General features: G+C 44.3%; 1 non-coding gene across 1 annotated transcript; it reads right to left on the reverse strand.

The window, feature by feature from the left end:
• Positions 1-6,164: 6,164 nt before the first annotated feature.
• TRNAI-GAU lies at positions 6,165-6,243 on the reverse strand. Its single transcript has one exon. It is a non-coding gene; the product is annotated as a tRNA-Ile (tRNA).
• Positions 6,244-9,925: the final 3,682 nt, after the last annotated feature.

Genomic DNA, 9,925 nt, shown 5'->3' on the forward strand with positions numbered 1-9,925 from the left:
AGGAACGATCTGTTCCTTGAAGATTTCTAAGAATTGCCCATAACACCCTCCGGTTCTAGAAACTTTGCAGGGCAAAGTCTCTTTTAACAACATGTTCAGCCCCTTCCTTGGTTATCAGCCTATTTAGATTTTTTTGGTTCATCTTCAGTTGGTTTTGGTCTTGTGTATTTTCCTTGAAACTCATTTATTTCATCCTTGTATTCAAGTTGATTAGCATAGAATTAAACAAAGTATCATCTTAAAATCCTTCGAGTTATATCACTATCCGATTCAGTTCCCTTTGTGAATCCTAGTTTTGTATTTTTGAGCTTTCTCTCTTAGTTCTTGGCTAAGCTAGCTAGTGGATTAATATATTGTATCAATCTTTCCCCAAAGAAGTATTTCTTGGGTTTATTTATTAATCATACCATTTTCTAATTTATAAATTTCTAATTTAATCTGTCTCTGTTTTTCACTTCTACTTTCCTAAAATTTATGAATTCTTTTTATACTTTAATTGTATGCTTGAGTTACAGATTTTTTTCTTTTTTCTTTAACAAAGTGCTCTGAGACTCCAATTTGAGCTACAGAGCAAAGATTTTGAAGTAGTATTTTTATTACAGTAATTTTCTAGGTAGTCTACCAGCAGTTGAAAGTTTTATTTCCTTTGAGTCAAAAAAACGGTTTAGAGAGAAGGGTTTTTTGTTTGGTTTGGGTTTGGGAGACATTTGTTTCTTTTCTGCTTGTGTTTTTAGCTTCTAGATGTATTGTTTGGCAGAGACTGTGGTACTTTTTCTTCTTTAAGGAACGCATTAAGTTTTGTTGTGCTTTAGTTGGGGAAATATATAAATGTACCATAGTCACATGGAAAAGTATACTTGGTAAAGCTTTGTCTACTAGATCTACCTTATTCATGACATTATTCAGATTTCTACTCACTTTGGTTCCTATCTGATCCCCAAAGACCCAACTTAGACTTGTTTAAACAATAAATAGAATGTACTGGCCCTTGTAATTAACATATTGGCTTCAGGTGAGGCTTGATACAGCAGCTCAAATGTCACCAAGAGCTAAGTTTCTCTCCCTCTTTCCACTCTGCCTTTTGGGGTGCCCATATACTTTTGGGGACTATCCCAAAGCAGGAAGTGGGACATTCCCACCCCAAAGCACATGGCTAATAGTGGAAGAGTGATAAATTCCTGAAAGGGGAATCAGGATAATACTGGGAGAACAAGTTCTGGAAAGACAACCAGCAAATGTCCATTCACTACTTTTGTAACCTAGTCACCTTTACTCTTCATAACTTAGTTGTCTTTTCCCAATGCCTTTTCCCTTGAATTCTTCTTTATTTGATATTCACACCGCAGCCTGCTTCCTTCTATTTTCATTCCACTTTCCATACCGTTACCTGTCCTACAGTGTATGTGTCAATATATTTACTTATTTATTTATGCCCTTTAGATGAAGACACATCCATCGATTCACCCTAACGAATGACATACGTAACCTATCTCTTTATATCCCTGCCTTGCAGGAAAAGTTATCATTTTTCCATGGTAAAGTCAACGCTCCTGTTGGCCTTTATACCCTGGGTTCCGTTAGTGATGCTCCTGCCTCTCGGTCTCCAGCTGTGCGTCCAGAGAAGCCCCAGTTACTGTCACGGCTGTCACTGGCCTGCCGTGTGTCTGGGCCCCCTTACTGCCGCCAAGACCATTGCACTTACAGAGGTTGCCCCTTTATTTCCACCCCCTTTCACTATCTCCAGGCCCCCTTCCTCGAGCTTCCTTTCTCAAAGCTGAGTTCCATCGCTCCTGCCTGCTCTCACGTATCCCAGATTTCTTCCCGAGAGACTGGTGTAGGGCCTGCAGAGCTCCACCAGATGCTGCGGACTCTGTGCCCAGATCCCACCCAGTGCTCACCTCACACGCCCAAGGAGACTCCCCACCCTCAGGCTTCATCCCTGGCCAGGGAGCGGGCTGGGCTGGGCACAAGGCAAGCCGGAAGTGATGGAGATGGAATTCCCTGGAAGCAGCTTCTCCCGGTGACAAAGGGGAGCCGGTGGATAAATACCCCAGCTTCCTCGCCCCGTGGTTGGGGTGACTCAGGCACGTGCTTCACTTCCTCTCGGAGGTCCCCAGCAGGACGAGCCCACAGCAGAAACGGGAAAACTCACTCTTGTGTGGCTTCCTTCCCTGTCTTACTTCCCACACCCCTCACAGTGTTTCCTGGGATCACCTTCCAAATATAAACCACTTGCCCTTTCTATCCTTGTCTCTGGATCTGCTTCTGGGGAAATCCAAATCAAGACAACCCTCCAGATTGATAAGAGACTCTATCTTACGTTATGCCAGGAAAAAAAGACAAACCTGTATTTATTTAAATTATTTGATGAATAATGAAAAGTAGGTCTTTAATTTCTAAGCAGGCTGACTGATAGTTCTGTCTTCTTTCATATAAAATCAATTAAACACAATAGCATGTATTGAGCACCTTCTCTGTGCAACGTGTGATGTCAGATCCAACGGACATGTGAAAATTACCAGCCATGAAGTCTGCCCTCAAAGGGCTTATAAGAAGAGGGATTTAAGGTGTTTCCATAAATCCCTGTAACTCCTCAGAGTGTGGGTAGTGTTACCAGAAATGTAAAGAGTTTAATAGAAGCACCTTTCTTTTTCTTTTGTAATCAAATGTTGAGCAGATATAAAAGCTTATGAAGTATGTTAAGTTGTAAATAATAGCAGTTCAGTGTTCTTGTATCACCAACCAGTTTAAGAAAAATTTTTCTCAGTTACCTTTAAAGTCAGTCTTTTGTGTGTCCTCCCCTGATCTTCTATCACCTCCAACTCCCAGCAATTAACCACCATCCTGACTTCCATATTTATCATTCTCATATTTTTCTTTATAGTTTTATATTTTATATTCATATCCAATATATATTTTACTTTGCATGTTTTCAAACTCTTGTTTGTGAGTCTTTCCATATTGCCTCTGTTAGCTTAAAAATTATGCATCTCTTACAACATTCTAAATGTGATTAATCCCACTAATGGAAGGCTAGGGAGGGGGTGGAATGGGAAGATTTAGGCTGTATATATGTTTCCACAACTGAAAAAAAAAAAAAGGCAGTCTAAATAGATGACAATTGAATGCCAAGGATGAACTTGGATGGGATTAGAGGATAGAGGACAGGTGGCTCAAAGGGACACAGCTGAGACATAAGGTAAAGGAAATATAGAATGTAAGCTTTGTATCACTGTTGAATCTCTTGTACTTCTTAGCTGCGCTTAATGGGGTTGCATGAAAGAATGTTCTTGTTCGTGGGAAGTGTATACGTGAATTGTAGTGTATGTTCAAGGATGTGTGCAGCTAGCTCTCATATGTTCAGAAGACAGAGCAATAGATGATGGATGATAGATAGGGAGGGAAAGAAATAGCGATGTGACAGCATGTTAAAGTTGGTGGGTTGAGCTATCAGGGGAAGGGGATCAGGGTATGATGGAATTCTGTGTATGGGGTTAGTATTGTTTTTGCAACTGTTCCTATAACTTTGAATTTATTTCAAAATTAAAAAAATTATGCATCTCATTTCCATTCTTTTAATAGTTACCCTACAAATTTTAATACACACACTTAATTTACTGAAGTATATAACTAATGACTATCTTGCCTCCCAAACAATACAAGACCTTAGAATACTTTAATTCCAATCATTCCCCTCCAGACACATAAATGCTATTTATAAGTGCTTTTATTTATCTTCTTAAAACCCAGCAGTGTTGATAATATTTTTTTCTACAGTCCATGTTTGTTTAGCTGCACATACTTTCTTCTCTCTTTGTTCTTTCTTGCATCTCAAACTTTCCATCTGGATCACATTCCTTCTGCCTGAAAATTACAACTTTTTGAGTTTCTTTTTAGTGAGAAATCTATTGATGGCAAATTCTCTCAGTTTTTTTTCCATCTGAAAATGTATTTTGCCTTCCTTCTTGAAAGATAATTTTACTGGGTACACTCTTCTAGGTTGGCTGTTGTTTTCCCTTAATACAGTGATGCTGTCATCCCATCCTCTTTGAGCTTCTGTTGTTCCTATTGAGAAATCAGTGGTCAGTCTAATTGTCATTATTTTGAAGGTAATTTATTTCCCTCTGGATTCTTTTAAGATTGTCTTTGCCCCCAGAATTTTTCAATTTCATTGTGAAGGGTCAATGCATAGGGTTTACTTTCATTTCTCTGTCTTGCTTGGAGTTCATCAGATTTCTCAGTCTGTAGACTGGCATCCTTCATGAATTCTGGGAGATGATTGGCCATTATCTCTTCAGATATTCCCTCCTCCCCATTTTCTCTCTCTTCTCTTTCAGAAACCCTGTTTAGACATGTGTTGGACCACCTTGCTTTATCCTCCATATCTCTTAATCATTCTTTCTTCTATTCCATATATTAGTTTCTCTGTACTTCATTGTGGGAAATGTTTTAGATCAACTTTTTATATTATTAATTCTCATCAGCTATGCCTAATTGCACGCCATTGAGTTTTCAATCATTTAGTTTTTCATTTTTGAAGTTCTACTTGTTTATTTCTCAAATCTGCTCAGTCATTGTTTATAATTTCTTATTCTTCACTCATATTTTCAATCACTCATTTTATTTCTCTAGAGATACTCTTGTCATTCTCTGATAATTTCAACAACAGAAGTCTTTGGGGGCCTGATTCTCCCATCTCTTTCTGCTGGCTTTCACTCTGGCTGCCTTGTTTACTTGTGGCTTTTACCATGTGTGTGTATTTATTGGAACTTTATATATGTGGGTTATTTGAGGCCTAGATTTAATGTGTAATTACCCAGAGAAGATAGGGGTGGTTTGCTTCTGGCAAGCACCTGGAAGCATGGCCAGCTTGGGACCACTTTAAACTAGTCTGAGGCTTTTTAGACCACCAGATAGAATGAATTTAAACTATAAATCTGCATGGTGGGCAGCCTGCGCTCATGAATTCCCAGGGGTGCATACCACCCCAAGCACCAAGGTTCAAGAACAGATCATTTTGCTTTCATTGGGGGAGGGGGGCACTAAGGTAATTTAATTTCTAGTTCAATCTATACTTGTGCCAGTTTGAATGTATTATGTCCCCCAAACGCCATTATCTTTGATGTAATCTTGTGTGGGCAGACATTATCAGTGTTGATTAGATTTCTTTGAGTGTTTCTTTGGAGCTGTGCCCCACCCAGCTGTGGGTGATGACTCTGATTAGATATTTCCATGGAGGCATGGCCCCACCCATTTAGGGTGGGCCTTGATCAGTGGAGATATATAAATGAGCTGACAGACAGAGGGAACTCAGTGCAGCTGAGAGTGACATTTTGAAGAGGAGCTACATCCAAGAGGGACACTTTGAAGAAAGCACAGGAGCTGCAGATGAGAGACAGTTTGAAGACGGCCGTTGAAACAGACTCTTGCTCCAGAGAAGCTAAGAGAGGACAAATACCCCAAGAACAACTGAGAGTGACGTTTTAAAGAGGAGCTGTGGCCTAGAGAGGAACGTCCTGGGAGAAAGCCATTTTGAAACCAGAACTTTGGAGCAGACGCCAGCCACATGGCTTCCCAGCTAACAGAGGTTTTCCAGACACCATTGGCCATCCTCCAGTGAAGGTACCCGATTGCTGATGTGTTACCTTGGACACTTTATGGCCTTAAGACTGTAAGTGTTTAACCAAATAAACCCCCTTTTGTGGGGAGCCGCTTTTCGGGTTAGGGCCTGGTGGACACGCTGCGACCTGCTTTAGAGTAGCCCCCGCCTATCGTTTAAGCCAAGATGGCGCCCGTATCCTGCTTCCGCATATGACGCATGAGGCAGCGGTTGCTGCTAGCCTATTGTACACGCTTGCGTACTGCCAGCACATTGGTTGTAACTATTGTATATAAGAAATTACCCGGGCTAGCCTCGGGGAGACAGCCCACAGGGAGCCGTGCCTGACGGCCGCATAGAGGTTGTTCTCCCACGGGGTATAGGGCCTCGTGTGGAATATGTAACAGAGAAAATTTTCTTCCTGGCTCCAGTAAAAGGCTTGCACTCACTGCCATTGCGTACCTCAAGTGTCAGTTTGTCTGCGTCTCTCCCTCTTTCCCTCTGTTCTCCTTGCCGGCCGAGGACAGGACGCGCGGGACCGAGCGAGAAGGCGCCGGACAAGTGGTGGCCCGTACGGGGATCGAACCCGCGACCTTGGCGTTATCAGCACCAAGCTCTAACCAACTGAGCTAACCGTACGGGGCACATACCTTTCGCCTCGCTCCTTTTTCATTGCAGCGGACTTCCCGCGCCTGATCAGCGCGAGAAGGTGAGTGTTTCTTTTACGTGAGAGTCAGGGCCCGTGGGTTCTCAGGCGGTCCCGGGGACTCGGAAGAGCTCTCCGAGTGGTTAAAGTACAGCGCCGACTGCAAGCATGGGGCAGTCTGGAAGTTCACCTTTATTGGCTCCTTTAAAAACCCTCCTGAAGCAGAGGGGTATCTCAGTTAAGAAAAGCTCCCTACAGAGGTTTCTCGATGATGTTGAAACTTTTGCCCCTTGGTTTCCCTCCACCGGCAGCCTCAGTCTGCCCTCTTGGCTGAAGCTTGGTCACGATATAGACCGGGCGCGTCAGACGGGCGTTTGTCTGGATCCAATTCTAGTCCCTATATGGGAGACCGTCCGCGCGGTCCTTGAACTGGAGTCGGCTACAGGCCTAAGTCCGTCCTCCGCCTTGCAAGAGGTACGGCACGCTCTCCAAGAAACCCGGTCGGTGTCATCTGCGGCCGGCTCCCATAAAGGCAAGCAGCCAGAGTTGAGTGGTGGTAGCTCGGACACCTCTGCCTCAGAATCGGGTAGTGATGACGGTGAGGGAGCGGAAGCGCCTCCATTAATTGCTTGGGAGGAGCCTCCCGCCCCACCCACGCGGCCTTCCGCCCCGCCGGCTCCTGTCGCCGCGTCACAAAAACCGCCGCGGCTTCCGGTGGGCTGGTTGAGCGGCTCCGCCAAAGGCCCTTGCCGAGAGCTCCCACTAGTGCCCGAATCCGATAATCACGATGGTCCGCCTTTGCGAGACCCAAAGCCCCTTGCAGGCGAGCCGAAGGAGGGGCATCCACAGCCGTATCCCCCACCTGAATACTCAGGCCCCCTAGACCCCATATCATCAAAATGTAAAGAGAGGCATTTCTGGAAATAGGTCCCCTCTTTCACCTTTAGGCCTTTCGGTATACTAGGTGAATACCAACCACTTAAACCAGAACCATCCCCAAAAATGTACCCGGTTATTATTAACCACCAAAGCAACAACCAATATGAAGCATATAATTACAAACTTTTAAAAGAGCTAAGGCAGGCCGTCCATCAGTACAGCCCCAATGCCCCTTATACCCTAAACATGGTTAAAAACCTCTCCGCCCTAAATCATACGCCCACAGATATCGTTCAGTTAGCCCGTGCTTGTTTGCCACCAGGCCAATTTATAGATTAAAAAGCGTGGTTTGAAGAGTTAGCTGAGAAACAAGCGGCTAGGAACGCAGCAGGAAGACATAGCGCGTGAAATACAAACATGCTGTTGGGGAGGGGAGCCCATGCCCAAAATCAAACGCGGTTCCCTCAAAAGGTCTATGCCCAAATCTTCCGTTGTTTCGTAAAAGCTTGGAAAAAGCTGACAAGTGAGGGAGAGGCTCAAGCCTCGCTCAATAATATTCATCAGGGCCCCACAAAACCTTTTGTGGACTTTGTAGCCAAAATGCAAACTGCAGCCAAGAGAATTTTCTCAGATCCAGGGGTGGCAGAGACTGTAGTTAAACAAATAATATTTGAACAGTGCAATAAAAAATGTAAAGTTATTTTAGCACAAAACAAAAGAAAACAGCTGACAAACTAAGTTCGGCTTTACAGAGATACTAGCAACCCGTTAACTAATGCAGGTCTAACTGCCATGCTAGCCAACTCCTTACAAGTGTCTGCAAAGAAATCTAAAAAACTAAAAATAAAGCCCAAAAGATGTTATCATTGTGGCCAGCTGGAACATATTAAGAGGAACTGTCCCAATAAAAATCAACCACCTGCCACTCCACAGTTTAGTAGACCATATGCAGCAACCAGGCTATATGGCCGTTGCCACAAGGGACCTCATCGCGCAAAAGACTGTAGATCAGCCTTCGATGCGCAAGGTGTGCGCCTTTCTGGCCGTCCTGAACAGAACCCAAAAAACAGGCAGGGGGGGTCCACCCTTTCGGTGGGCCCCCCTGCATGCCATCCGGCAACACAAAGCCCGCCCAAATTCGCGCATCCCCTGGGTCAGCGGGACTAAACCTCTGTGCCACCTCCAGACTCGTACTAACCCCCTCCATGAGTGTCCAGTTGGTAGAGACCTCCTTTAAAGGGCCCTTGCCAGCAAAGACTGTTGGGCTCATAATAGGGAAAACATCCACAACCCTAAAAGGACTAAGTGTCATACCAGGTGTTGTGGATTCAAATTTCACAAGTTACGTCCAAATTATGGTACAATCTCAACAAGGTACGCTAGTCATTGCAAAAGGTGACAAACTGGCACAGCTCTTGCTCCTACCCAGCTTGCATACACTCTTTCAAAGTAAACCCAAACAAAGAGAAAATAAGGGATTTGGGTCTTCAAAAAAAGTTTTTAAAGACTTCCATATGTCTCTAAAGTCTCAACCCATGCTGACTATCAAAGTACAAAGCAAATCTTTCCTAGGCCTGCTAAATACCGAGGCCAATCGGTCGATTATCAAACAACAAAACTGGCCCTCCACCTAGCCGACGTGCAAAGCGGAAAATATCATCAAAAGAATAGGCCAGGTTTCGGCACCCATGCTAAGTGCCGCTGCCCTTCATTGGGCAGACGAAGAAGAACACCAAAGTAGTTTTCAGCCATATGTATTAGCCCTGCCTGTTTCCCTGTGAGAAAAAGACGTTCTTACCCAAATGAACGTTACCTTAACCAGTGGTTGCTCCCCAACCTCTAAGCAATTGTTAAAAGGAATGGGATATGTCCCTGGCAAAGGCTTAGGAGCCTCGTTACAGGGACGTGTAGAGCCCATACAAGCTACCTCCAACATTGTCAAACAAGGCCTGGGTTTTTCCTGGGGGCCACTGAGGGAATGTTCCCACCCACACCCATAAAGCTAAAATGGAAGACCAAATCTCCGGTTTGGGTGCCTCAGTGGCCCTTATCACGGGAAAAGCTCTCCGCATTACACACTCTGGTGTCAGATCAGCTAAGAGAGGGCCACCTCATTCCCTCCACATCACCTTGGAACACCCCTATTTTTGTTATAAAGAAAAAATCAGGCAAGTGGAGGTTACTGCACGATTTAAGAGCCATCAATAATTGCATGGAGCCTTTAGGGCCCGTTCAGATGGGGTTGCCCCTCCTTTCGGCCCTGCCAGAGCGTTGGCCTGTTATCATCTTAGATATCAAAGACTGTTTCTTTTCTATCCCACTTCACACAGAGGATACCCAAAAATTTGCTTTTACTGTGCCCTCTCTAAACCAAGAGGAGCCCTGTCACCGCTTTGAGTGGACAGTCCTGCCCCAGGGCATAACCAACAGCCCTACCATGTGTCAGTTGTATGTCGCTGCACAGTTGGCCGATACCCGGCAGCAATTCCCCAAAGTAAGGATCCTTCATTACATGGATGATATCTTGCTGACTCATGAAAGCCCAGATCTCCTTAACGCTGCACTATCACATTTAGTTCTTACACTTAGAGAGGTCAATCTTGAAATAGCCCCAGAGAAGATCCAGATGACCGAGATTGTCACCTTCCTGGGAGCAAAACTTACGTCTACTCAAGTCTCCCCCCAAAAGGTGTCTCTCAGGTTAGATAACCTGAACACCCTCAATGACTTACAAAAACTCATGGGAGACATAAATTGGGTTCGCCCATATCTGAAGTTACCTAATGCCGAATTAAAACCCT

This window comes from Choloepus didactylus, chromosome 15 (genome assembly GCF_015220235.1).
Source record: "Choloepus didactylus isolate mChoDid1 chromosome 15, mChoDid1.pri, whole genome shotgun sequence".
Classification (NCBI taxonomy): domain Eukaryota; kingdom Metazoa; phylum Chordata; class Mammalia; order Pilosa; family Megalonychidae; genus Choloepus; species Choloepus didactylus.